General features: G+C 31.2%; 2 protein-coding genes across 2 annotated transcripts in view; both read left to right on the top strand.

Annotated features, from left to right (window-relative positions):
- The window catches only part of LOC118052894 (protein FAR-RED IMPAIRED RESPONSE 1), a 58941-nt gene that overhangs the window by 5509 nt on the left and 26909 nt on the right, over positions 1-26523 (top strand). The gene's annotated exons all lie outside the window — the stretch shown is intronic.
- LOC118052895 (protein FAR-RED IMPAIRED RESPONSE 1) overlaps positions 1-26523 on the top strand; it is a 58510-nt gene that overhangs the window by 5509 nt on the left and 26478 nt on the right. The gene's annotated exons all lie outside the window — the stretch shown is intronic.

Here is a 26523-nt window from a genome sequence, read left to right as displayed (position 1 = left end):
CAAAATCATATGGAAGGATGAATATGACCAAAAATTGAATATAGAGGAGCATTCTGTGATTTCCATCCTAAAATAACTGAGCTGTAATTGTATTTTATAATTTGTTATTGCTGTAATTATAAATTAATTAATAAAAAAAGAAAAGAAAAGAAAAATGAAAGGCAGAACATGGCGTGAACTTTTTAAGGCTCAAAGATAAGGCTACAGAAGCCTAGTAATTGCCGATTAATTATTGACTATTTCAAAATTACTCGCCAGTGTTCCCGATCAAATGCAGGTTATGTTTCCGATTATTTCACGAGTAAATACCGATTTCCTGTCCGAAAAGATCGCCGAGGGATTGCCGACTATTTCCGAACTAATCTCCTCGTTTTAAAAGCCGAATGGTTTCTGATCTGTGATCAATTCATCCGATTTGGAATTCATCTCCGATTACCTAGAAATTATTCGCCGATCGTTTATAAAAGATATCGCCGAGTAATTTACCACTATTTTACAGCGATTGATCGCTGCGATCAAATACCGATTAATATTCTGATCTTTTACTGATTTAATCACGAGTAACCACAGGATAATTATGCCGGATACTCATCTTGCTTGCCACAGCAAACAAGAAAGATCATAAGAAAGGAGGAAGAAATTACAAGAGAGATACAAATGCCTGGAGTTAGCAAACTTAATTCATGTGGCGTGTATGAAGCCCTTTCCCATTGCAAGGGCACATAAACCCTATGCTCAAAATAGCATAGATCCTTCGCCATAAAGGTTTTCAGGCAACCTTTGCCATTACAGAAGTTAACCACAAAGGAATAGTTGATGCAAGAGGTCCTAATGCCGTTGATGGCTTGCCTGACTTCTGTGTTGAGACTTTACCAGTAGAGCACCCTCCTTCAAACTCTCATACAATTAGTGCAACCCTAAACCTTCTTGCCCTGAGAGAGAGGCATGGGGAAAGAACCTTTTGTCTCCCTTAAGAGACCTCATTCCTAGACTCAATGGGACTGCCACAAATCCTCCTGTGACATGCATGGTGTCTGATGCTTACTGAAGAACTTGAAATGCCTAATGTCTTAATTTGTTTGGCATATGGCTAGCTAGCTGCAACTGGGGTTGTCAGCTTTACTCAGTTTCGTGATCAAATGAAGCACTTGGTCACTCTTCTCAAAGGTATTTTTACTTTGTATTTTTTAAAAAAAATTCTAGTGTTTCCGAACTTTTTTTTTTTTTTTCCATTAAGAAAAATCTAGGTAGACCCATGCTATTGTATAGACCATCCATATAGGTTTACTCAAGTTATTTTTTTAGATTTTATATGTAATTTTTTTTTTCACTTTTAGCCTTTAATATTTGGTTTATTAAAATTGTGTTACCTAATTTGTTTTAATAAGGGTTCCATGGTTTTATCATGATCACATTACCTATATAGAAAGTTTTATAGGTTGATCTATGTTAATTTAATATGTCGTCATCTTAATATTTTTTTTAAAAATATATTTTATCCAATATGTAACCATTTAAATATTTTACAAGTATTTTAGCACGTGTACATCGAGTTTATAACTTTCTTATGTATTTATATTTTTAAAAAGTTGAAAAAAAATGAGCTAACCCTCAACAACGTGGCTAAAAAAACCAGTTAACAAAAACTTTAAAACCCATGAGAGTTTTACTATAGCTAGCCTAAGATACAATTAGCTGTGGATTGTTATAATAAAATTACCGTTTTTCCCTCGAGTGAAAAGAAGAGATGAAACCTTAAGGGTGGGGGTGTCTTGGTCTTTTTCACTGGCTCTTTGGTCATTAAAAGATTCTATAAGGGTGTTTACGTCTTTTTTATTTTTTTTATCACAGTAAAAATACTCTTTTACCTTTAAAATTAAAAAAAAAATAAAACTGTTGATCAGGGGCTTTCTTGACTTTTTGTAACTTCTTAACAATAAAAATAATTATTTGTCTCTAAGGTTAAAAAATTGTTGGGCTGCTAAATAGGGTTTTTTGAGGTTTTCAAATATCCATGTATAGTTAAAATATGTTTTTAACCTTGAAAAAAACAAAAATTAGGTTTTGCATTAGGGGTTTTTTGTACTTTCACTTGAGTATTTAATGAGAAAAGCTACCAGCACATGTTCAGCAAGTGTGTGGCATCCACGCCATTTAGGCGGCATATGTGATGTCACCCGGTAGCCAAAATTAGTCTTCCATCTTCTTTCTAGATATGCTATCGTGTCCTTTTCCGTGTGGAGTGGCACGTGGCAATTGATGGTGGTCGAATTGTCGCTGATGGTTGTTTGATTTTTTTTTCTATCTCCTGACAAGTAATGTACACCATTATCCTTTTTATTTCTTACTTTTCAATTTCATTTCTCATTCTCTTTATTTTTTTTATTTCACTCTTCTTCCATTTATAGAAGTTTTTTTCTTTTCAATTTAGTCCTCCATTAATATTTCTCATATGTTTTTTTCTTTAATTTCAGTCATCATTCTCTTAATTTTTTTTATTTCATTCTTATTCCTTTTATAAAAGTTTTTTTTTTCAATTTAGTCCTTTAATTGCAATTTCTTATATGTTTTGTTTTTCATTTCGGTCCTTTTTTTCCTTTTCCTTGACACTTTTGTTAAAGTTTTATTGACATTCAATTTCATAATTCAATCAATTTTTTTTTGTTTTTTTGTTTTTCCAGTTTGACCATCTTTCTTTTGATTTTTTTCTTTCTATTAAATCTATTTTTCAATTCAATTTAACTCTACAATTGAAGATTTTTATCCCTCTAATTAATTTTTTTCACACTTAAGTTTTTAGATCCTTTTGTGTAATTGGTTTTTTTTACTAGTTTTATCTTTTGATATTTAATTTGTTGGGGATTCGGCTTCATACGATCTTATCGTTCTACATTAGTTTTTTTTTTTTAATATTGATTTTGTGATTATTTTCAAGTTTTTTATATGAGTTTATTTCAGTCTCATGATTTAGGTTATGAGTTTTGCATGTCTTTTTTTTAATATAAGTTTTTTTTAGTTTTTCTATTTTTGTTTGATTTTTAAAGATATTATTCTAATTCATCTATAATTTTTTTTATTCAAATCAAGTTTATTTTTTAGAATAAAAAATATTCATTTTTCAATAATATTGTTGATGTGTTTGGCCTTGCTTAATATTTTTATGGTTTGGTTTTATTTAGTCAATTTTATTTGTATTTATCTTTTAAATCATGAGTTTTTCAAGGTATGAATTTATCTTTTATTGATTTAAATAAATAAGTTTGGTACACACAATCATGTGAAAGTTTTATTTTATGTGATTGAATATATTAATCTATTTTCATCTCTCAATTTTTTTAGTGTTTTTTTAGGTTATTATTAACAATTTATTTTTATTTACATAAATAAATATTGATTTATTTAATTAGATGCTTGCATAAGCATAGTTTTGAAACCCGACCCGGTCTTTGACCCGGTCAAGTGATCGGGTCACGGGTCAGATGGGTTAACCCGGGTCAACCCAAAAAAAGAAAAGAAAAGGGAATGAACATGCTGTGCCAATCATTTTCAAATCCAAGAGTATTCTAATTGCCAATTATTCTCATTTCTCAGTTCATTTCTAATCCTACAATCCTACAATCCGAGAGTATTCTAAATTTCTAATAGTCATTTGTTCCTTCTAATTGCCAATTATTCTCATTTCTCAGCTCAACAATCCGAGAGTGAATAATTCAAAACAAAGATAACAACATCAAACTATTGGTAACCGTAACACCATAACATCATTCACTGCCAAACCATAAGTCCATCACAGCATCAAACAAATCAACGAACAATGAATCGGCAGAGAGTTCATCAAACAAAATCATGGTAACAGCATTCTACAGTTCATCATGCAAATAAACAACACAAACGAATATAATTGATGCAGAAATCAGGCTATAGAAACAGAGCAGCAATCGGGTTGGAGAAACATTCCTGAGGGCTGAGGTGACTGGGCTAGCGAAATTGATGCAGAAATTGGTCCAGAGAAATTGATGGCAGCGAGTGAAAGAAGGATGAACTTGAGTGCAAGAAGGATGAACTTGAATCGGGTTGAAACTTGAAACTGAAATTGATGCTAGAACCCAGAAATGAGAAAACGGCCAAGAATAAACAAAACAGAGAGTGCATAGAAGGAGATTCAAACCTTTTTCACAGAGATCAATGGTTAATTGCTTCGTTCTTCTTCTGCTCCGTTCAATTTTCAAAGACAGATTAGGTTAAGTGTTTTGTTCTTCTTCTGTCAAAGACACTGTCTTTAGTGTTCAGCGTTTTAGGATTTTAGTCGTTTTAGTCTTTTAGATGTCATTAAACGACGTCGTTTAATGACAGGGAAAATAAAAAAAAATTGGCTGGGTCTCACCCGGGTGTGGTCGGGTTCCGGGTCGACCCGCCGGGTCGACCAGGCCTTCCAAGCAGGTTTTGGCCTCCACCCGGACCGGTTCCATGCCCAGGTCGCCCGCCGAGCCAGTCCAGGTTTTAAAACACTGTGCATAAGCTGCGGGCCACCAATTAAGACACTTGACATGCGCTTATTGATTGACTTTTTTCTAGTCATGTTCCGAAAAGGTGGCATGTATAATAACGACTGACCACTATTTCAATGACCGACTTCTGATGATATATTAAAAACATTGTTTTTTTTTTAATTTTAAATTACTGTTTTAAATATTTTACTTTTTTTGATATGCTAATGTGAAAAATAAATTTTAAAAAATAATAAAAATTTTATTTTATATATTTTCAAGTAAAAAATAATTTTAAAAAAATTACTACTATCATACTAAATATTTTTAAAGTGTTTTTTATCTAGAAAAATATTAAAATAATTATTTTTTATTTTTTTAAATTTATTTTTAATATTAGCATATTAAAATAATATTGAAAATATTTAATTTAAAATAAAAAAATAATAAAAAAAATATTTTTTGAAAAATATTATTGGAACCAAAGATGTTACAGCAAAGATGGAAATAAAACAAAATGAATAGTATAAGGATTCAATCAATAAAAGAAATTGACTAGTGATATCACATCATCTTTTTATAACCATGTCATCAAAATCACCTTGTCTTTTTTATGACGTGTAAGCGTTCCTGAAAATGGAATCCAATAGAACTTTGACTCATATTATGATAATTGGTTCTGCCTGTTTGCGTTTTGGTTTGGTCTCGATCAAATACGTGCATGCATTTTGACAAGAAGGCCCCCTTTAGAATTGTGCTGCAAAACGTGTTTTATAAAATAACTAGTTACATGACCTACTGCCGTGAGATATTTTTTTTGCATAAAAAAATATTAAAAAAACTAAAATTTAAAAGTCTTGAATTTTTTTGTAAAGCTATACCCACGAATCTTGGGTTTGACTGCAACGCCTGACCTAAAAGTAATATTTATAATATTAATAATAACATTAAACTTGCATGATCCAAGTTTAAGTGAGCCTGACTGCAACACCGGATCCAAGAATATTGGATGTGGGTCTAGCTATAAGGTCGTGTCATAAAAGTGTGATAATTAAATAGATTAATTTAAAAAAATAAAGAAAAAAAATCAACAGGAAAAAAAAACTAATGAAGAAAAAAAAATTGAATTAATTGGGTTACCCTTTAAACCAAGTTATCCCGTAAAACCTGAGATTTTCGTCATTAAAGTTTGATAACTAAATAGAAAAAAAATGACGGGTTTACTCAAAATTAATTGGGTTAACCCATCAAATCAAGTTAACCCGTCAAGCCCAAGATACGTGTAATGAAAATCTGATAATTAAATAAAAAGAATATTAACTTTAACAAACTACACTAAATGAAAAAAAATAATTAAAAAAAATCCAGGTTAACCTATCAAATCCGGGATCCGTATCATGAAAATTTGATAACTAAATAAAAAAAAATTAACATTAATAAACTAAATCAAACAGAAAAAAATTCATTAAAAAAAATTAAAAAGAAAAAAAAGAAAAAAACAGTTATATAATTATAATTATAATATAATAATTATAATAATATAATATATTAATAAGGAATTATATTAAATATGGGGAAAGTAAAAGGGGTGGGAAAGCTACAGTACTTTTCCCACACCTTTTAGAGTATTACTTAATATTTTTTATATTTTTATAGATACTGATAAAAAATAATTTTTTAAAATATTATTTTAATATATTTTAAGTTAAAAGCACTTATAAAAACAATCGTTACTATACTCTCAGACACCCCTAACTGCTTATATTAAAGTAGTGTTTGATTTTGTGATAGTGTTTGTTTTTCAAAGTGCTTTTCATTTAAAAATGCATTAAAATGATTGTTTTTAATATCATTTTTTAAAATTTATTTTTAACATCAGTATATCAAAATGATCCAAAAACACATAAAAAATTAATTTGAAGTAAAAAAAAAATATTTTTTTCAAAAAACACAGTTTGGCAACAAAAACAAACATTGACAGAATTTATTATTTCAATAATAAAAACTTAACATCAACAGAAAAGAAATTACTGGTTATGGTTTTTAATATTATTTTTTTAAATTTATTTTTAACATTAGTATATTCAAAATGATCTAAAAACACACAAAAAATTAATTTGAAGTAAAAAAAATTTATTTTTTTTCAAAAACACAGTTTGACAACAAAAACAAACATTAACAAATTTTATTATTTTAATAATAAAAACTTAACATCAACAAAAAAAGAAATTACTTGTTATTCATATAAATATTGTATTTTTTTTTAATATATCATGTGATCAAAATATCTTTATCACTGTTTTTACTCATTTTTGGGCCTTATGTGCCAATGGAGATGGTATATATCCCTTTTAAATCGAAGGCAGAAGTTTAGTTCAAGATTGCTGGGAAATTGACAAAAGCAAAAAAGAAAAATGTTTTTTAAACACTGTTTCAGTTGTCTTCAACTCTCTTTATCCTTCCCCTCTACTGCTGAAATTGTCAGGATTCTTAGGCTAATTAGAAGTCTTTATAATGCTAAATTCGTTCCTTTGTTATATGGGCTTTAAGGTTAGATAAATCTCTCAGAAGTTGCACTAAAAAACTAATTCTGCTGTTATCGCAATTTTTTGTTCCAACTTAAGCCTTGATACTGACTTGGTTTCGTGCAATATCTGACCATCCCGGTTATATTATGTCACTTATGACATGTTGAAGAATTGACCTAAACTTTTATTGGGTCCTAGGGCTCACTATTCTTATGGCAGACTCTCAGTCAAATTGAAATGCTTGGCATTGTTAATTTTCTGAATTAAATCAAGAGATCCTTTTTAACCAACAAGGTTGCAACCAGATTCTGTTCTTCAAAACAAATTTATCTCATTTTTAATCCTTCATGAAAGTTGTATTCATATACACGTAGATGAATTTGAATTTTTGAATCGCTTGATTTTGATATCAGAAGCTCAAGATATTCTCGTTTGAATATCTAAACGTGAAAGTAGAGAATTCTACCACGAGAAGGATTCTGACATGAGTTTTGCACTAAAGACTCTACTTTTGTCACAATTTTGTTGGTCGTTATTCTTAGGTCAAACTCTCAGTCATATCGGGATGCTTGGTATTGTCAGTTCCTGAATTAGATCAGGAGATTTTTTTTTACTAACCAAATTGCTGCTAGATTCTGCTATCTAAAACAATTTTATCTCACTTTGAATCCTTAATCAAAGTTGTAATCCTAGATGCGTAGATGAATTTGGGCTTTCAAATCGCTTGATTTCGATATCAGAAGCTCAAGATTTTCCTATTTGAATATCTAATATGAAAGCAGAGAATTCTGCCATGAGAAGGTTTGACCCGAGTTTGCAGGTTTGATTCGAGGGACCTAATTGCAAGATTCTTAAAGTTTGAAGACCAATTGTGGCCAATGTGAAGGACTTTTTTAGGACCAAAGATTGAATTAAAAAGATACTAAAATAAAGGAGTTGATTGAACGTCTAAATTGGTTTTTTTGGACTAATATTAAATTTTTTTATAATATATTTTGATGAATTTAATACTTTGATGTCAAAAATAAAAAAAATCAAAACAAATTTATTATAATATATTTTTAAACTAAAAACACTCTTAAAACACAGTGAATCGCAATAACAAACATTACTCAAGGAATGTTTGAGAGTGTAGTAACGATTATTTTTTAATGTTTTTTTTACTTAGGAATATATTAAAATAATATATTTTTATTTTATTTTTTTAAATTTATTATTCATATCAGCACAACACATAAAACGATCTAAAAAATATATATATAAAAATTAATTTTAAACAAAAATAGTTTTTGGTACCGAACAATGACTTCCATGACCCGTGGTGGCATAAATTTCAAAGTAAAATCACCTTTTTTTTTTTAGTTCCACGACACTGTAAATTTACAATAATTGTAAATTGACAATAATAGGATAGGACGCTGGATTGATTGCATAATTTCTTTCGTAGTTTTGCACTTATGGACAATTTCTGGACCCCACAATTTTTTTCTTAACTTCTCTCCCTGTGCCCACACATAGCTATTGGCAGATAGCCACCCCTTTAGTCTTTTGTAGCACCAATCAGCATCGTCGCCTAACCCCTTCAGTCTCTGTCTCCTTTTCAAATCGATATAAATGCTCAGGAGGATTTTTTTTTTCATATATATATATATATATATATATATATATATATATAAATGTGTTTAAGTTGGAAAGATGGTAATGTAATATTTTTAATTTATTTTAATATTTTGATGTATTAATATCAACAATAATAAAAAATTATTAGTTGAATATTTTTTTTTAAGAATATATATATTTTAAAAAAGCAAAGCATGAAATATTAAAAAAAAATCACAATTATATATATAAAAAATCATAATTTAAATTTTTTTAAACAAAATACACTTTAAATCATAACCATAACCATATTTTTAAATGCCTCAATAATATTTTATAAATCACTTGGGACACATGCCATGTGCGGGGGTGGGCGTGCATGGAGCATAATTGAACATCACCAAACTAATGTACCTTAGGATAGATACAATTCAACTTTTATATTAGTGGTGTTCATAAATATAATTTGGTGAAGTAACACAATTTTAATATTTTGTAAATTTCACTTATTTAATTTTTATTTATATCCAATCGATTCATAAGATATATTTGGTTAGGTTAAATATTTTATGAATATTATATACATTTACAAATTAAGTTTATCTTCTTAATTTTTATAGATTGAATTTAATTAGAACTCAGATTTATGCTCAATAAATTAACTTAATATTTTTTTATAAGTTTTAACAAATAATTTAGACTTAATACATCAACTGAATTAATTAACTAAAATGAAAGAATGAATTGCAAAAAAATAAATATAAATACAAGACATATAACCAACAAATATTTAAGTTTATTGTTATAGGATATATACATGCTAGGTTGAGTTTCCTCACTTGTAATATCTATTTTTTAGATTTTTTTAACTAGTTATCATTTATAATATCTATATAATCTAACCTTAACGTATTGGGTCAACTTAGATAATGTAAATATTATAAATATGTTGGTTTTTTAAAACCACCGTACTTTATATTGATATTTTTTCATGGTATAGATATTTCAAACCATTTTATACATAGAATGATTATTTATTTTGAATAGTTTTAAGAAACAATCCTTTATATTAACCTAATACATTAATAAAAGTAATTTTTTTTAAAAATAAATGTTAGTATCAATTTCTTTAACCCTACCTATCAATCCTTTAGCTTAACCTTTGAATTGATTAACAAAATAGAAGGTGAGATGTTCACATCAAAGCCTCTAAGATTTATATAATTATTAAATTTAAAATCTGTAAAATTAGTTGAGATATGCGTAAATTATTCTGAATATCTACGTTAATAATAATAAAAAATATGGATGAATTAACAGCTATATTTACATGGTTGCATCAAGTTTCCGCTCCCAAGTCACATTTCCTCATCTTATTGGTCTAAAAATGCAAGGACAATTAAATTAAGGCCTCACATGTGGCAGATGTAACCATGCATTTATCTTAATTACCCCCCCTCCCCCCCCTATATATATATATATATATATATATATATATATATATATATAAAAGAATGTATACGTAAGTTTTTTTTATATAATAAGAATTTTTAACATTAAAAAAATATAATGAAAGAACTTGATTATTTATTAATTTTTTTTATTAGAAAGAATAGTATCTAACCCACAACAAAGCACTTGCTTGATAGCCATGGGTATAAACTGCATAAGGGCAGTGTTTGGGAATACGGTTGAAACCGCGTTACCAAAAAATTTAAAAGTTTTTTTGTTTTTGCTAAAATTTAATGTGATTTGTATTTTTTGGATTGTTTTGATGTGATGATGTCAAAAATAATTTTAAAAAAATAAAAAATATCATTAATATATATTTTAATACAAAAAATTATTTAAAAAACAATCATTACCATACTACCAAACACACTCAAGTGTTGCTGGCAGTCCTGTTTTGCCAGTAGTCATGGAGAAAACATAGAAAACATAGAAAATGGATTTCAAATTTGATTGGTGTGATTATTACATCTTTTAATAATTATTGATTGACAGATAGCCACCCCTTTAATCTTTTGTAGCACCATTCATTTATCATCGTCGCTTAACCACTTCTGTAGTTCCGTGTCTTTCTCCTTTTCAAATCAATATAAATGCTCAAGAGGATGTTTTTTATTTTTATGTACACACACATATCTTTCCCAGTTAAACACAATTATATAAAATATATATCTTTCCCAGTTAAACACAATTATATATATATAAAAGGAACAAATATTAAAAAAAATCACATTTATATATTAAAAATGTTGTTCCATAGGAATTCAAACCCAATGAATGAGACTATAACATAACAGCGAAGGGTAAGGAACTGGGTTGTTTAAAAACGTTATAGAAACTGCGTTTTTTTTTTTTTAATTTTTTTTTATATTTTTAAATTGTTTTAATATATTGATGTCAAAATAATTTTTTTAAAAAATATTTTTTTGATATATTTACAAGTAAAAAATACTTTAAATCACAAATCATTACCATATTTCTAAACACCCATTAATATTTTATAAAACATTTGGGACACATGCCATGTGCTGGGTTTTTTTTTAAACATCCCTATTTTATATTGATTTTTTTTCATGGTATAGTTATTAAGAATCATTTTATACATAGAATGATTTTTTATTTTGAATAATTTTAAGAAAGAATCCTTTATATTAACCTAATACATTAAGAAAAATAATTATTCTTACTGTATGAGGTTAACCTTGGAATTGATTAACAAAATAGAAGGTGAGATGTGCACATCAAAACCATCTGTTGCTGATGAAAGATTGTTGGGTCAGCAGCTACGATGTTTACGATGGCTGCATCAAGTTTCCACTCTCATGTCCACATTTCCTCATCTTATTGGTCTAAAAATGAAAGGATAAACTAAATTAAGGCCTCACATGTCTCCACCTGCTTATGATGTCACCATGCATTTATCTTAATTGAATTAGGCCACCGCCCCCTCCCTCCCCCACCTCTATATATATATGTACTCTCAATATTTCCATCGTCTCATCGGATCAAAGCACACACAAAACCATGGTAGAAACGGTATGATATATATATATATATATTTGTGTGTGTTATTTATCTTTTAATTAATCCTCTTAATCTGGCTTTTCTTCTTTTTACGTGGAGGTCCTATATATGTACAAGTTCTTGATATATAATCTCTACAGCGGATTCTTCCAATCTTTCTGTCTATAAATTTATCATGACGACGTTTTTTTATGTTTTCTATTGGGATTAATCATGGTGAGGTCCTACATGAAATGCATGCACTAACTATTATCGTTACAGCAAGTCACAAAGATGGTGATTAAGGTTGACCTTGGATGCGAAAAATGCCACAAGAAAATCAAGAAAGTACTGTGTGCTATACCTCGTGAGTCTTTCTATTTTATCTTTAAGAACAGTGCTAGGTTTGAGTTGTTTTTATTACCAAAGGAAGTGACTAAGTTTTGTGGATTGATGATGTTAATTAATGAACAAGTGCATTGAGATTCTACCTCCTCCTACTCCTCCTACTCCTCCTACTACTTCTACTACTACTACTACTACTACTACTTGCTGCTACTGCTGCTGCTGCTGCTGCTGCTGCTGCCACACCACCACCACCACCACCACCAAGCAAATGTTGTGAAAAATGCCGCCGAGGACCATGTTGTCATCACTTTTGTATGCCACCACCTCCTGCAAATTGTCATGTACCTTGTAGAAGGTCAGAGTGTGATATATGGGGAGATGGATGTTGTAGTTGCCGAAGTAGGGGTTACTATGTGTGCAGAAGTGCATATGTTTGTGAAGAGTACTATCCCCCGACATGCAAAATCATGTAAAGGGAAAGTTCAGAAGACCGATGGTTTGAGTCAACGTCCAGCATCAACCATCCGATTCAAATCCAGTGGTCATGTTTTGAACAAAAAAAAAAAAAATTCAGTGGTCATGATGGGCCTTTGTGTTGTTGTGTTCATAATATCATCCCTTTTGTGATACTGCTGTTGTTTTGACCTCTTTCATCTAGCTAGATGATGCACGACTTTTTGCCTAGTATTTTCAAGTTAATGGTCACAGTTTTTCCATTGTTGATGGCTTCTTTCATGTTTGGCTTCAAGTCAAAGTTACAATTATTGCAAATAAAAGCAAAAGGTTCCATTTTCCAAGGTGACGGTGATGGTGCTGGTGCGTGCACCTCCGTTTCTTTCACTTTCAATTGCTTTCTTCAATCCTTGATGGTGCTGGTGCGTGCACCTCCGTTTCTTTCACTTTCAATTGCTTTCTTCAATCCTTGATCGTTTGATTGCTTCTGTGGTGTAAACGTGAGCATGCTTGTTTCCTGGAAAAAATGGTGCAAGCTCAGCCATGCCTCATGATCCATACGAGATGATGAAATTTGGATTATTATATATTCTATAAATTAGGATTGTACGTACTTGGAGAGAAGAATTTATAATCCCTTTCTCAACTTCCTTTTCATGATGTATACATAGTTTTATACGAAGCCATTTACGTAAAGCTCTCTTAATCTGGAGATATATTATCATTGGTTGACTTTGTTTGACTCGTTTCTTTTCTACCCTCCTTTACACATTAATTAATAGGCGGGGATGACAGGAGAAGAATGCTGCCATGGGATAGGTTAGCGAGCTGTCAATGAAAATGCAAGGAAGCGATGGAAATCTCCATTGACTTGTACAGTAGTAATAGCCCTGTTGGTTGATTCATAAAATTTGAGACTTACAAGGTTAACCCAGGTTAAGTTTGAAGTTGAAAAATAAAAAAATGATATGAATAAACTTGATTAATCAAACTAAATTTTAAATTATTTGATTTACTCAGTAAATTTCTATCAAAACTTAACCGGGTTAACATCATTATTTTAAATAATAAAACAACATGTTTTAACAATAATAAAAAATCAACCGCAATTAAATTACTTATTTAGTTTTTAGTTGGTTTTTCCATGATAATATTTTTTTTATATATAATTTATGTAACCCTGTATCAATTTTATTTATTATTTTATTCAATCATTTTCGCGTGTGTTAATTTCTATTATTGTTTAATTAAATAGAAGATTAAGTCTAATAAACAAAGTTATCAAACACAACCATGTACATTGTCCATATTACAAGATTAAATATTTTAATCTAATCTATCTCTTAATTTTTCTAGTTTAGTCCTTAGTTATTGTTAACGATTTTTTTTATTGATACAAATAATTCTCAATTTATTTAATTGAATGTATACATAGTTTTATTTATTTATTTATAATCAGAATTTCTTACATTAAAAAATATAATAAAAAAACTTATATATATTTATTTTTTCTACTAAAAAAAATAATATCTACCCACGACAAGTCAATGGTCACAGTTTTTCCATTGTTAAATGGCTTGTTACATGTATGGTCAGCAAATATGGGAGGCTTTACTACATAGTCTTTGTTTTTTATGCTATCTTATCCTTGTATAGTCCTAGGATTTTGTCCCTTTGGATGTTTTCTTCCAAAGTGCTATTCTTTGTTTCAAAAAACCCCTCTCCGATCTATTCTCTCATCATTTGTTGCCGAATGAAATGCCCATAAACAACACTATTCGACCGTACTTCGTCACTGATAGTTTTCTTATAATATTATTTTTATTTTAAAATATATTGAAGTAATATTTTTTTAAAAATAAAATTATTCTTAATATCAAATAATTAAAACTATATGAAAATATAAAAAAATTAATTTTTAAAAAATATTGAATTTTTTTTTGCTTCAAATTAATATGTTTTTATTGTTTTTAGATTATTTTGATGTATTAATTTCAAAAATAAATTTTTTAAAAAATAAAAAAAATATTATTTTAATATATTTTTAAATAAAAAAAACTTTAAAAAATAACTGAGCCTAACTAGCTATTCATCCAAAATATAATAAAATAAAAACCCCCAAAAACCCCACTTCCATGGTGACGGTGATGGTACGTGCACTTCCGTTTCTTTCAGTTTCAATTGCTTTCTTCAATCCTTGATCGTTTGATTGCTTGTGGTGTATTGTTTTCTGGAAAAAAATGGTGCAAGCTCAGCCATGCCTCATGATCCAAACCAGATTATGAAATTTGGATTATTATATATTTAATCGAAGACAAATTTCCTTTTCATGATGTATATATATATAGTTTTATATGAAGCCATGTAAAGCTCTCTTAATCTGGAGATATATTATCATCGGTTGACGTTATTTGACTAGTTTCCTCCTCTACACTTTTATTAAGTGGTGGGGATGACAGAAGAAGAATGCTACCATGGGATAGGTTAGCGAGCTGTCAATGAAAATGTAAGGAACCAATGGAGATTTTGAAAGGGTTATGGAAATCTCCATTGACTTGTACAGTAGTAATAGTTGTTAATTATACCCTATTGGTTGATTCAGAAAATTTTAGATTTAAAGATTAAATATTTTAGTCTATTCTATCTTTTAATTTTTCAAGTTTAGTCTTTAGTTATTGTTAACGATTTTTTTTTATTGGTACAAATAATTCTCAATTTATTTAATTGAATGTATACATAGTTTTATTTATTTATTTTGTCATAACCCAATTTTTGAATAAATAATACAAAATGAATGGATAAAAATACATTTTGAGAATGGAGCTAAGACAACATAAAATTTGAAGTTTGAGGATGTAATTATTAAATTTGAGAGTCAATTGGTTAATAATTGAAGAATTAATAAGTTGGAGACTTTAATTAAAAATTTGAATTAGTTTAATTAATGAATTAGATACTTAATTAAAGAATTGATAAGTTTGAGGATTTAATTGATTAAAAAGATCAGGGGTTTGATTAAAGAAATACCAGATTTGTGGGTTGATTAGAAGCAAAATTTCAAGAAATTAAAAGACCAAGGACCATAGTGAAATTGTTGGTTTACTTTAGGAATCTTGACTGATTTTTCAAGGATGATTTTGAAGGAATTAAAAATTAAAGATTTAATTGAGGGCCAAATTGAACAATCCTGTGTTCGTCCCTGCAAGAAAACAATTGACCACTGAGCCATTGGCTATCACCAAAAAGCAATCGAACCCACACTGGCATTGCAACCTTCCTCACCATCTCCAGAAACAGAAAGCATTCGAACCCCACCAGCGTTGCAGCCTTCTTCGCAATCTCCAGAAACAGGTGCGCCCATTTCCATTTGTTTTTTTTTTGCTCTTCTGTGTTCAAATTGCATTTGAACAGTGCGAAGGTAATTTAATTACCTTCGCACTATTGATGCACGCGTGAAAGTGCCTCACGCGTGCATCAACCGTTTGCCCAGCCAGTCACCGGCTTGGGCCAGTGACCGGGCCGGGCTGGCTGTGGGGCTGAGCTGAGCCCAACCACCAATAGTTATGTTGGGCTGGGTTTTAGCCCAACCCAACCCCTAAAAAAAAAAAAAAAAAAAAAATATAAAAATATATAAAAAAATAAAAATGTGTATGCATGAATAAAAATAATATAAATTTATTGGTTTATTCACTGACGCCAGAGTTAGGAATAAAATATCAGTTTAAATTTATATTATTTTTATTCATTGTATTTTATTTTATTTAGCTAGAAAAATAAAGAATGTGCATGCGAAAAAAAACATAAAATAAAATAAATTTATTGGTTTATTCACTAACGCCAGAGTCAAGGAATAAAAATATCGGTTTAAATTTATATTATTTTTATTCATTGTATTTTATTTATTTAACTAAAAAATAAGTAAAAAAAGAGGTGCATGCCAAAAAAATATAATAACATAAAATAAAATAAATTTATTGGTATTCACTGATGCTAGAGTCAGGAATAAAAAAATACTAATGAAAATTTAATTTAATTTATTTTATTATATTTTTGCTTTTATTTAGCTACATAAAAAATAAAAATAATGTGTAAAAATAAATGGATTTTTATTTGTTTATTCACTGACGCCAGAGTCAGGAATAAAAAAAAATAATTATTTAAATTTATTCATTTTGATATCTACGTAATATTTACCAACGCCAGAGTTGGAAATATCCGTAGTTGAATATTCATTAGCGCCAGAGTCAGGAATATTACATGAAAAATATCATGTTATAAACCAACAAAAATATTAGCAATCAATAACAAATATTAGCAATGCAGCCTGTCTTAGGCATAACGTTTAAGGGGTGATAATATCTTCCCTTTTACGTAACCAATCTCGTACTGTAGAATCCCTGTTGATCAGTTAGAGTTTTTAGTGACCATAATATTATGTGGCGACTCCTTAAACAAGAATATTCTCATCAAAGAATAGGATGCCAGAAATCTGTTCTTTCAATGAAATACATAAAAAGTTTTAAGGCCGTCGCGATGTCGGGTGCGATATATTTATAATCAAAATTTCTTACATTAAAAAATATAATAAAAAACCTATATATTTATTTTTCTACTAAAAAAAAATAATATCTACCCATGACAAAGTGGTAGCTGGAATAAACTACATAAGGTGCCATACTTGCAACCCTGTTTTAGCCTTTAGGCTTCGAGGCAGTTGTGTTCTAGCCATGGAAGAGATGAGCTAAGCTCAATATTAATGAAACCCAGCATAGATAATGGATCAGTCCATGGCTTTCCTTGGATTCTCTACTTTCATGACCTGTAGCCATGGAAGAAATTACTGGTTATGGTTTTTAATATTATTTTTTAAAATTTTATTTTAACATGAGTATATCAAAATGATCCAAAAACACTAAAAACTTTAATTTGATGTAAAAAAAAAATTATTTTTGTTCAAAAACACAGTTTGACAACAAAAAAAAAACATTAACAAAATTTATTATTTCAATAATAAAAACTTAACATCAATAGAAAAGAAATTACTGATTATTCATATAAATATTGTATTTTAATTTTTTTTAATATATCATGTGATCAAAATATCTTTATCACTGTTGTTACTTATTTTTGGGCCCTATGTGTCAATGGAGATGGTGCATATTCCTTTTTAATCGAAGGCAAGAGTTTAGTTCAAGGTTGCTGGGAAATTGACAAAAGCAAAAAAGAAAAATGTTTTTCGAACCCTGTTTCAGTCGTCTTTAGCTCTCTTTATCCTTCCCCTCTACTACTGAAATTATCAGGATTCTTAGGCTAATTAAAAGTCTTTATAATGCTAAATTCGTTCCTTTGTTATATGGGCTTTAAGGTTAGATAAATCTCTCAGAAGTTGCACTAAAAAACTAATTCTACTGCTGTCGTAATTTTTTGTTCCAACTTAAGTTTTGATTCTGACTTGGTTTCATGCAATATTTGACCATCCCGGTTATATTCTGTCACTCATAACATGTTGAAGAATTGACCTAAACTTTTATTGGGTCCTAGGGCTCACTATTCTTATGGCAAATTCTCATTCAAATTGGGCTGTTTGGCATTGTCAGTTTCCTGAATTAGATCAGAAGATCCTTTTTTTACTAACCAGATTGCTGCTAGATTCTGTTCTTCAAAACGATTTTATCTCACTTCGAATCCTTCATCAAAGTTGTAGTCCTTGATGCGTAGATGAATTTGGGTTTTGAATCACTTGATTTTAATATCAGAAGCTCAAGATATTCCCGTTTGAATATCTAAACGTGAAAGTAGAGAATTCTGTCGCGAGAAAGATTCTGACGTGAGTTTGTAGGTTTGATTCGAGGGACCTTATTGCGAGATTCTTAAAGTTTGAAGACCAATTGTGGGCCAATGTGAAGGATTTTTTTTGGACCGGGATTGAATTAAAAAGATGCTAAAATAAGGGAGTTGATTGAATGTCTAAATTGGTTTTTTTGGACCAATATTAAATTGGTTTTTTTTTAATATATTTTGATGAATTTAATACTTTGATGTCAAAAATAAAAAAAATCAAAAAAAATTTATTGTAATGTATTTTTAAACTAAAAACACTCTTAAAACACAATGAATCGCAACAACAAACATTACTCCGAGGATGTTTGAGAGTATAGTAGCGGTTACTTTTTAATGTTATTTTTCACTTAGAAATATATCAAAATAATATATTTATATTTTATTTTTTTTAAATTTATTATTCATATCAGCACAACACATAAAACAATCTATATATATATATATATATATATATATATATAAATTAATTTTAAACAAAAATAGTTTTTGGTACCGAACAATGACTTCCATGACCCGTGGTGGCATAAATTTCAAAGTAAAATCACCTTCTTCTTTTTTTCTTTTTTAGTTCCACGACACTGTAACTTTACAATAATTGTAAATTGACAATAATAGGATAGGACGCTGGATTGATTGGATAATTTCTTTTGTAGTTTTGCACTTATGGACAATTTCTGGACCCCGCAATTTTTTTCGTAACTTCTCTCCCTTGTGGCCACACATAGCAATTGGCAGATAGCCACCCCTTTAGTCTTTTGTAGCACCAATTAGCATCGTCGCCTCACCGCTTCAGTCTCTTTCTCCTTTTCAAATCGATATAAATGCTCAGGAGGGTTTTTTTTTTCTTCATATATATATATATATATAATTGTTTTTAATTTGGAAAGATGGTAATTTAATATTTTTAATTTATTTTAATATTTTGATGTGTTAATATCAACAGTAAAAAAAAATATTAGTTTAATATTTTTTAATATATATATATATATATATATATATATTAAAAAAGCACAAAATGAAATATTTTTAAAAAATCACAATTTTATATAAAAAATCATAATTTAAAAATTTTTCTTTATATTTTTGTTAAAAATTATATTTTAAAATATTTTCAGATCGTTTTGATGTACTAATATTAAAATAATTTTAATTTTTTTTAAAAAAATATTATTTTAATATAATTTTAAAAAAAAAAACACTTTAAATTACAACCATTACTATATTTTTAAATATCTCATTAATATTTTATCAAACACTTGGGACACGTGCTATGTGCAGGGGATGGGCGTGCATGGAGCATAATTGAACATTGCCAAACTAATGTAGATACAATACAACCTTTATATTAGCGGTGTTCATAGATATGATTTGGTGAAGTATGTTTGATATTTCCAACACAATTTTTTAATGTTTTGTAAATTCCACCTATTTAATTTTTATTTATACCCTGATCGAGTCATAAGATATATCTGGCTAGGTTAAATATTTTATGAATATTATATACATTTACAAGTTAAGTTTATATTGTTAATTTTTATAGATTGAGTTTAATTAGAACTAAGATTTATGCTCAATAAATTAACTTAAAACCTGGTATAAGTTTTAACAAATAATTTAGATTTAATATATTAACTGAATCAATTAACTTAAATAATATTATAGAATGTAACTATATAGGAAATATTGTAGTCATATTCTTATGTGGTAATCTCCACCTTTACTATTGTATATTACCCTACTCATATATATAGAAAGGGTTGGCTAACTATTAGGTTAAGCCTCCTAATTATTTTTAACTTGGTATCAGAGCCTTCGGTTGTCAAAACTCTTTTCTTCCTTTGCAGCCGACCCTAATTTTTTTTCTCCCCCATGGACTCTCCTCCTGCTGCCGTCGTTGCCATCTCTCCTTCCACCGATGCTGCAACATCACCGGCTAGCCATCCTCCTGCTGTTGGCCGAGAACAACTTCCACATGTAGAGCATGTGTCTGATTCCTCTTCTCATGATTCTGCCGTTCCTTTGCCTCTCATGGGAACACACACTTCAACAATGGTTCCTCTATCAAACACCCACCAAATTGTGTCGTTGAAAGTTACGGACACAAACTATCTCTATTGGAGAATGCAGATGAAGCCATATCTCCTTGGTCAAGGTGTTTTTCACTTTGTTGACGGCTCCTTGCCGTGTCCTCCATCTCATATGATTGATGCTTCGACTGGTTCTTCCTCTGCCATCAGCCCTTCTTTTCTTCGTTGGAAGCAACAAGATCAACTTATTTTGAGTGCTCTACTCTCCTCTCTCTCCATGGATGTGTTGCATCTTGTAGTAGATTGTTCTACTTCACATTGTGTTTGGCGCACGCTTGAGAAGGCACTTGCCTCTCCATCTAATTCCCGGATCATGCAACTACATGGCACCTTTCAAGACCTTCGGCAAGGTGATGCATCAGTTAGTATGTATATGCAGCAAGCCAAATCGTTATTTGATGAATTGGCTGCTGCTGGTCGCCCAATGTCTCTTGAAGATTTCAATCTCTATATGTTTCGTGGCCTTCGCGGTGAGTTCAAAGACTTGGTAACTAGCCTCATAACCAAGGCCGAACCGCTATCGTATACTGATCTTCATAGCCATCTCCTTACCCATGAGTTTTTTCACAAGAATTCCTTTCACTCCATGGCTGTCGGTTCATCCTCTTCGCCTCTACTGTCTTCTTCTTCTCTACTGCAGTAACTACCATTGCTGCCAACACCTCAGATTTCTGCTCATCATGCCATGACTAATCACAACCGAAATAGGGGACGTTATAGGGGTAATTGGCGTCCCAACAACAACCAATTTCAAGCCCAAAACAAAGGCCACTCTGCTGCAGATTAGAGGCAGAATCAGTGGCAGAACAAGTGCACCTCTGCTGCAGATTTCAGGCCGAATCAGGGGCAGTGGTCTGGATATGTAAGCTGTCAATTATGTTCCAATCTTGGCCATTTAGCTCTTCAATGCTCTCAGTTTCGCAGCAGCACACAACATCCCTCTGCTCACCTTGTTGTTGCGAATGATTCTACTGCAATGACTTGGTTTCCCGACACCGGCGTGAATCAACATGTCACGCCTGACCTTGCAACTCCAACTGATTCTGCTCCTTATCTTGGTAATGATTTCTTGCATGTTGGTGATGGTAAGGCCCTTGACATATCCCATGTTGGACATACTACTTTATATTCCCTAAAACGCTTGTTTAAATAAACTAATGTTCTTCGCGTGCCTCACATTACCAAACCGTTGTTATCTGTTCAGAAATTCTATCGTGATAATCATGTTTATTTTGAATTTCACGATTCTGTGTTTTATGTGAAGGATCTCGTCACCAAGGAAGTTCTTCTTTCCGGTCGGAGTCATGATGGTCTTTATGTTCTCTCTGAGTCTTCGGCTACGTCAGTTCCTCAAGCTTTTTGGTCTCCTTGCATTTCCGCGATTGCCGACTTGTGGCATCGTCGTTTAGGTCATCCAACTCCTCGCATTCTAAATTTGTTAGTTTCCGATAATAAAATTATTTGTACGTCTAGATGATCTTTTACTCAATGTCAAGCATGTCCTTTAGGCAACTCATCCCGTTTGTCATTACGACCGACGGGTCACAAAACTTCTACCCCACTTGAATTAATTTTTAGTGATGTTTGGGGCCCTGCTCCAATGTTTTCTTCTGATGGTTTGTGTTATTTTGTTATCTTTGTTGATGCGCACACTAAATATATCTGGTATTATCCGCTTGTTGCGAAATCTGATGTATTTTCCACGTTTCAACGTTTTCAGACACTTGTTGAGCGTCAGTTTTCTCTTAAAATCAAATCTGTTCAAACTGATTGAGGTGGTGAATATCGAAAATTAAATAAATTTTTTCAAACCATTGGTATTCATCATCGATTAATTTGTCCTCATACTCATGAACAAAATGGCACAGTTGAACGTCGTTGTTGTAATCCATTTTTGGATCCCCACAAAAAAATAAAATAAATAGCCAAAGAAGGTTAGAAAAATAACAGGAGGCAGAAGCGCTCAGAAAATGGTCGGAAAATTGGTCAAGGAGGTTAAAAATACAAAGATTGGATTTTTGACAGTATATTCTTGAAGGATGAGAGCCCTTTTGAGAAGGAAAATTTGAATTTAGAGGAGAAAAGCCCAAGTTTGGATGTTTATGGACTTAATTGGATTTTAATTGATTTTATAGGGGATTTGATTGCAAGAAAAATTGATTTTTAAGTCAATTTGGGCTTTAATTGGAAGAAATTTAAGTTCTGGGGCCAAAATATATTTTTTAGGAATTTATTAGGTCAAATCAGGGGCTTAATTGTATAAATATTGAAGTTTAATGGCCAATTAGGGACTTAATTAAGAAAATCCGAAACCAAGGACCAAATTGGAAGAGGCGCGTAAATGCAGGGGCTGCAATTATTCGGTTTAGGGGCCTAATTGAAGAAGTTGAAAGTTTATTAATCAATTGAGGGCTCAATTGCATAAATGAGAGGTCAAGGACTAAAATGAAAAACGTGGCCAACAAGAGGGGCGGGGACCGAATTTGGCAGGGATACAATTGAAATGAACAAAGGATGATTGCGGGCTGATTTGAAAATTGGCGCGTTCTGGCGCCACATTTAAATGAAACAGCGCGTTTTCTCCAAAACGACGCCGTTTCATATATATATATAAAGAAAAAGAAGAAGACCGGAATGGTGTCGTTTTGAACGACACCGTTCCTCTTTCTTCTTCCCCCTCGAATGAGCAGCAGGGGGAGAAGAAAACCTTTGTTTTCAAATCTTCCCGCCTCTCTCTCCTCGCCCCCACCGAAGCCCCACACCTTTAGACCACCGACCGAAGTCACTGGCCGACCAGTCGCCGCGTGATTTGCTCCCAAGGCGCACTAGCAAAAGGACCAGCTCTTTTCCCCCCTATAAATAGAGAGTAAACCGAAGAGAGAAGGGACCCGAGGAAAGAGGGAGAAGAGAGATAACAAACGAAAAAGAGGGGAGAGCAGGAACAAACCGAAAAACAAAGAATTGGAAACCGAAAACGGAGGGAAACAACCGAGGAGGAGAGGACCACTGAGAACGAAAAAAACAGGGGAAAGCGGAGGAGGAAGAAATCTCTCTCGCTGCTGTTAGGAACAACAGCAACACCGTCCGCGAGCCACGCCACCGCAGCACCACCAGCGACCGCCTCCTCCACGCCAGGTATATTTTCTTCCCCCTGCTTTTGCTTTTGTTGCAGGTGTTTACCTCCTGCATGCAGAATTGTTCTGCATGCAGGAGGCGGGGGGAAGAAAAATAATTCTTCCCCCTGCTGGGTTGTAGGTTGCTGGGCCAGCCCGATGCTGGCCCAACCTTGCACGTCTGGGCCGGTCCTGGCCCAGACTGTAGAAGCATTTTTATTTGGGCCGAGATCGGCCCAATTTCATTTTGGGGCCGAGGTCAGCCCAACCTTTTTTTGGGCTGAGTCTGGCCCATTTATTTGGGCCGGGCCGGCCCCCATAATATAATATTATATATTATAAATTATAATATATATGTGCGTATATATATTATATAAAAAAAAATTAAAAAAAAATATTTTGAAAAATCTTTGAAAAATATTGTTGATTTTCCTGCATGTTTTTATCAAAATGGCTTAATGTTGGTTTGTATTTTTATACCGTAAAGATACAAAACCAGTGTTAAAAATACCCGGTTTTCATCAAAACATCAAAGATTTTCAGAATAAAAAATGTTTTTGCTTTCAAAAAAAAATTCTAAAAAGTCCCTAAAAATATTGTTGATTTTTCCTGCATATTTTTATTAAAGTGGATTAATATTGGGTTGTATTTTTATACCGTAAGGATACAAATTCAGTATTAAAATACCCGATTTTCGTCAAAACATAAAAAATATATATACATAAAAATGCTTTTGTTTTAAAATAAGGCCTAGTCTCTCCATATATATATATATATATATATATATATATATATATATATATATATATATTATAACATCGTATTTTCACACAACAAAGGAAATTTCAAAACAATATATGTATTAACATGTATTTTGACTTTAATAACCAGTTTATTCAAGCCATGAGAACTAGGCCAATATTTCAAAAATTCCAAAAAACTTATTGTGTTTTCTTTTAGTATTTGGGATTACGAATTTATATTTAAAACGTATTCCTAATATTAAAAATAAAGTTTTTTTGTAAAGACGTTAGAACGGTTAGGATTTTACCCAATAAAGATAAAGCCTTCCTTACCGAGGAGGATTTTTCTTGAACCATGGACAGACCAACAACTAAGAACACACGAAAAGACCTTAGATTTTATCAGACAATAAAACAATGCAGTTTACTTTAGGTAAGGCGTATTTGGGGTGCTAATACCTTCCCTTTACGCAACCAATCCCCGTACCCGATCTTTGAGACCAATTAGGGTTCTTAGTAACCAAAATACTAGGTGGCAACTCCCATTTCATTTTTTTCACCAACAAAAGACAATATCTTCTTGTCTTCCCATATTTGCCACATAGATATAGAAATATATTTATATTTTTTATTTCTATTAAAAACAAAACTTGTTATTTTCGCCGCGACGCCGCACACGTGCGACAGTCGTCATAGACATATTGTCGAAACTAGCCTAACCCTTTTAGGCCAGTGTAATGCCCCATTGCGTTTTTGGAACTATGCTATGGAATCATCGGTATATCTTATTAATCGCATCCCTACTCATGTTCTTCAAAATAAATCTCCTTTTTCGTGTTTGTCTCATCGCACTCCTGATTATAACTTCCTACGTACATTTGGGTGTCTTTGACCAATTGCGAAAAAATAAAAATAAATAAATAAAATACATATAACAATAAATATTTAAGTTTATTATTATAGGATGTACATGCTAGGTTGAGTTTCGTGACTCATAATATCTATTTTTTAGATTTGTTTACTAGTTATCGTCTATAATATCTATATAATTGGACTTTAACGGGTTGGGTCAAGTTAGATAATATAAATATTATAAATGAGTTGGTTTTTTTAAACGCCTCTACTTTATATTGATTTGTTTTGATGATATTGCTAGATATTTCGAACCATTTTATACATAGAATGATATTTTATTTTGGATAGTTTTAACTTATATTAACCTAATACGTTAAGAAAAATAATTTTTTAAAAGAAATAAATGTTAGTATCAATTTCTTTAACCCTGGCTATCCTTTAGCTTAACCTTTGAATTGATTAACAAAATAGAAGGTGAGATGTGCACATCAAAACCATCTCTTGCTGATGAAAGGTTGTTGGGTCAGCACGACGATATTAATTTACGATGGTTGCATCAAGTTTCCACTCCCAAGTCACATTTCCTCATCTTATTGGTCTAAAAATGCAAGGACAATTAAATTAAAGCCTCACATGTCTCACATGTATTTATCTTAATTAAATTAACCCCCTCCCCCCACCTCTATATATATACTCTCTCAATATTTCCATCGTCTCATCGGATCAAAGCATACACGAAACCATGGTGGAAACGGTATGATATGTATATTTGTGTGTGTTAATTTATCTTTTAATGCTTCCTCTTAATTTGGCTTTTCTTCTTTTTACGTGGAGGTCCTATATATGTTACGTACAAGTTATTGATAATCTCTACAGCAGATTCTTCCATGTCAGACGAACATGTTTTGAGTTCTTCCAATCTTTCTGTCTATAAATTTATCATGACGACGTTTTTTTATGTTTTCTATTGGGATAATCATGGTGAGGTCCTATATGAAATGCATGAACTAACTACTATCGTTACAGCAAGTCACAACGATGGTGATTAAGGTTGACCTTGGATGCGAAAAATGCCACAAGAAAATCAAGAGAGTACTGTGTGCTATCCCTCGTGAGTCTTTCTTTTTTCTCTTTAAAAACAGTGATAGGTTTGAGTTGTTTTTATTACCAAAGGAAGTGACTAAGTTTTGTGGATTGATGATGTTAATTAATGAACAATAGAAATCCAGAACCAGACATATGACAAGAAGACAAACACGGTGACAATCACTGTGGTGTGTTGCTGTCCTGAAAAGATCAAGAAAAAAATATACTGCAAAGGAGGTCGAACTGTCAAGTGCGTTGAGATCAAGCCGCCTCCGAAGGAAAAACCAAAGCCAGAAAAAAAACTAGAACCAAAACCAGAACCAGAAAAAAACTCACCAACACCACCACCACCTACTCCTACTCCTACTCCT

Source organism: Populus alba, chromosome 6, assembly GCF_005239225.2.
Source record: "Populus alba chromosome 6, ASM523922v2, whole genome shotgun sequence".
Lineage (NCBI taxonomy): Eukaryota > Viridiplantae > Streptophyta > Magnoliopsida > Malpighiales > Salicaceae > Populus > Populus alba.
The sequence above is the reverse complement of the archived record's forward strand: the minus strand, read 5'-3'. Positions and strand labels throughout refer to the sequence as shown.